We start from the raw sequence: 4,164 nt of genomic DNA, 5'->3' as shown, positions 1-4,164 counted from the left end.
GTAACATTTTTTTACTAGAATCAAGTCCTTTATTACCACAACAGAATTCTACGACCAAAATAATGCAAATGCAGCCGTCTGATTGGCTAAGCTATCGTACGTTATCGTCCATTAGCATTCGGTGGAGAAGCCGATTTCAACTCACAATTCAGTCTGCATGTGTGATTTTGCTAAAGTGCGAAGTTTAATGCTAGTTCATATGAAGAAAAATAATTAGAAATTGTTATTTGATGGAAAATTAGTTAGAATTCTACTAAAACAATTAGACTATTCACTCTCATAATCTAATTGTTTATTATTTAGAGCGTACCAGGTTCATTGGACATTCCAGACCACGCCAGGTACATGGTATACAGAGTGATAACAGCAGCTTGGTTGACCTGTCATTGAAACACAATAACTTAAAAACTAAAATGCACGCAAATCAATTCTAAATTCAGGAGCAAAAGTAAAGCACTTTGACTTTTAAAAGTTTTTTTTTTTTACTCAAGAGACTAGAAATGTCACACATTTTTATAACTAATCGACATTAACTTGTTGCTTATTTGATGGGAAAGGAATCGATTGCAAGCACGGTTTAGCACCACAGAAAGATCCAAATAAATTATAATTTTTCGCAAAGCAATCACTGAGGTATTGGAGGAGCTTTAAGTTTTAAGTGAGTAGCAGCCATGCTCTGAGATGGAGTAGACAGGCTTCACATCTGACAGACAAGTAACTGATCACTTAATAAATTCAACTGCTTGGCACATTTTCAGAGGATGGCAAAGGGGGTGTCGTGATCCCATTTCACGCACAAATCGTAACCAAATTCACACGTCACGTATACTCGAAACAGCAGAATTCACAAATCACGTGTCTTTTATAGCTATTTTCACGTGCCACGGTATAATTTTTGCCCTTTTTATCACGTCACGGACTAATCGTTGCCCTTCACACGTGTCACGCATAAACCCTTTGCTACCCTCTTTTCGTGTAAAACAGTTGCTCTCAGTACTGCCAGATATGTCCAGGATTGGACGCTAATGAGATGCACGTTCCTCGTGACAGGCATCACAAAGTGTCCTTATTAATAAAAATTCACCAAAACACACCAAATTATCATTGTCAAATATGAAGTAATATGGAAATGTCAAATAACACAGTCAAACATGAAGTACTCATTAAACAATACCTGCGTTCAATCCTGGACATACATGTAAGTGCAGGTTAAGTTTTTGCATCCTGGTGGCTGGGAACAAAAAAGAAAATAGTGCGATAGGTGTAAGTACAGAGGCAGTAATCAAGACAAAATAATTATGTTAAAACTACCAACATCTCGATCTAAAATGTAACAGAACCATCGGTTACAAGTCCTTTTTATTCCAGATGGGGGGCACCGGGTAATTTTGTAGTGTTCTCCAAAATATCTGGAAAACACAGTCAGTAGCATAATGGCAAAGTGTACTGGACACTCACTCCAGAGGAAGAAAAGAACTAATTTTTTGAACTCAACAGTAGGTTATAACTAATTCGTTACCATTTACAACTTATTATGTTGTAAGCAGTGCTGTAAGTGAATACATGACTGTACAAATTAAATTTAAATTACTAACTTCAGTGTAGAACAGGAAAAAAGCACACAACAGCACCAATAGACAGCATATAAATTCCACTGGTTAGGATCACAAGGGCTAAAAACAGAATGAAAAATTAGACTATTAAGATGCCAATGCAATGCAATACAATACAGGCAAGACAACTAATCTGTCCAAAATAAAAGCAGTTAAAAGGACCAAAATAGACTGACTGCCTCCGCCTGGAGGGGGCTTTTACTCCTGGAGGTCTGAAAGTCTGGATGTTTGGATGTCTGGTAGTGTGGAAGTCTGGAAGTTTGGAAGGGAAGTAAAACTCACTGGCATGACATAGAGAATTGAAATTATATAATTTTTAACCAATAAATATCTTTAGAAAATATCCAATTCCAAAAGGTTCATGTATATCCTTGATTTATATCTCATTTATCCTTGATTTCAATACTCGAGAACTGTAACAACAACAGAAATGGAAAGATATAATATTCTGCTATTTACAATTAAAATACAGTCATTTTTTGATCAATAAATGTCTTTAGAAAATGCCTAATCTGTGTTACTGTTCAACTATGTTATAGATAGTTTGAGATTTCAAGGCTATATTACCAAAAATTAAGACTGCCCAAATATCATTATTGGAAAATGGTGGCTCATTTCAAAATCATTAGCACAAGTTATAAAAAACTATGTGTCTTTTCTATTGTGAAAGGCGACATGTTTTAAACTCTGCAACTGGATTTTGGACCCATAATTCATTCAATGTTTCAACCATAGATCTCTTTTTAGCCAGACCTTTTGTCACCTGGACATGCAGATGGAAACAAAATAACATTTAATATTTAATAATAGAATTGGATATTTTCTGAAGATATATATTTATTGATTGTGCCAGTGAGTTTTACTTCAAACTTCCAGACTTGGAAGTTTGGAGGTCTGGAAAGCATGTGGCAACTTCAGAGAGCTGGCATTTTCCTGGGGCGACCCGCGGCCGGACGGCAGACTGTTGGGCGGTCAGGGGGGTGTCCCCCTGACCTTCTCGCGCGTCGTTTGCATGGCGGCAAGCCTCGTGGGTCGTGCCACGTGCGCGTGCACGTGCACGCAATAGACTGATACACTAAAAGACAAAAAAAATGGTGAGAGAAAATTGGCCCTGAATGGGATTCGAAATGTCAAACACCAGGATTGCGAAGGAGCTTTAATTATAAACATGATGGCGCAATATGGCATGACAGGGTTTTGTGTAACTATATTGATGAGCCTTCTTCCTCTGCTGAAATGATCTTGACTAGAGACAAGAAAGTGGATCTCACCCTGCTGGGGTTCAAATTTCCTTGAAGTTTACGTGGCCAATACGCCGATTCAGCGCAAGTTGCATGGAAACGAGGCCTAAGGGCCCTGGGCGGCTAAAAGCTATAAAGTTTTTACTAGCGTTTGGGGTGTTTCTAGTCGAAAGAAAGCATTTCCTTTACAAATTAGCCACGAGTCTTGATCCCTACCAGTGCAAAAGTATAAAGTGAAGAAATTTTAATGTCTTCCAGGCGACAGGTGAAATTCTAACAGCTAAGCGGTAAGATTTTGCTGCCAACTTCAATATTCCCTGGCCAGTATAGGCTGAATTTCATCCGTTCTCTCAGGTAGTTTGCAATCAATTTTGAATTTGAAACCACTTTAAAATCCAGAATACCTTTAAAGAAACAGATTTTCCTGTGGGAAGGAAGCCCCTTGGTTTTCGACCTGGACGAAAACTTTCTAGTGTTATGGAGAAACTCGCGTAAACACCACGCACACATCGTTAAATACATGCAGTCTACTGATTCTGTTACATAATTTGACAGATTTTTTCAGTAGAATTTGTGATTGGCATGAACAGTTTCAGGTGTAAATTGAATTGTACATGTATTTGAGTTGCAGATTCATACAGGTTAATAATAAAAAAAAGCCGACTTTCGTATCATTCAAAAGAATTGTAATATAAAGTATGTACACCACGTCGTTTTCGACGCCAATGGGCGAGTCGTGTGTACGCACGGAAGCTTATTTGGTGTTTAAATTCGTCGATGCTTTTTAAACACACAGATTCTACAGTAGAAGCAAAATGTAGCAGTGTATTAAAAGCAGACTCGGTTGTTATTACCGGTAAAATTATTGGTCAAAATTATGGTTTTATTGGTTAACAAAATCCAAAATCGAGTGTAGCCAGAGCTAGAACGGCAAACATTCAGGTTATATGCTGATGTGCGAATATAAAATATTCGAGTCCAAAGAAGATGACACCAAAATCTTACCGGTAAGCTGTAAGAATTCCTTCGCTAGCCTGCTAGACCTTAAATTTCTTCCTCCTTATACTTTTGAACTTGAAAGGATCAAGATTCGTGGCTAATTTGTAAAGGGAATGCTTTTACCGACGCGAAATGCTCTGGTCAGGATTGGAGGAAACAAAATGCAGTAGATGTTCAAATTACTGAACTAGGAAAAAGGCAAAGTTTACTTATGCAGGTGATAGTTTTTCAACTAATGAATTTGTGGCCCTCTCCAGTGTACTGCAAATCTACTATAAACATTGATCAATCTAAGTTGAAACATCCACTGG

General features: G+C 37.7%; 1 long non-coding RNA gene across 1 annotated transcript; it reads right to left on the bottom strand.

Annotated features, from left to right (window-relative positions):
- Positions 1–6: 6 nt before the first annotated feature.
- LOC144639957 (uncharacterized) lies at positions 7–1,728 on the bottom strand. Its single transcript, XR_013568250.1, has 3 exons — positions 1,596–1,728; positions 1,175–1,231; positions 7–380 (listed from the first exon to the last, which is right to left on the bottom strand). It is a non-coding gene; the product is annotated as an uncharacterized LOC144639957 (long non-coding RNA).
- Positions 1,729–4,164: the final 2,436 nt, after the last annotated feature.

Source organism: Oculina patagonica, unplaced genomic scaffold, assembly GCF_052425735.1.
Source record: "Oculina patagonica isolate OP01 unplaced genomic scaffold, crgOcupat unplaced1542, whole genome shotgun sequence".
Taxonomy (NCBI): Eukaryota; Metazoa; Cnidaria; class Anthozoa; order Scleractinia; family Oculinidae; genus Oculina; species Oculina patagonica.
The sequence above is the reverse complement of the archived record's forward strand: the minus strand, read 5'-3'. Positions and strand labels throughout refer to the sequence as shown.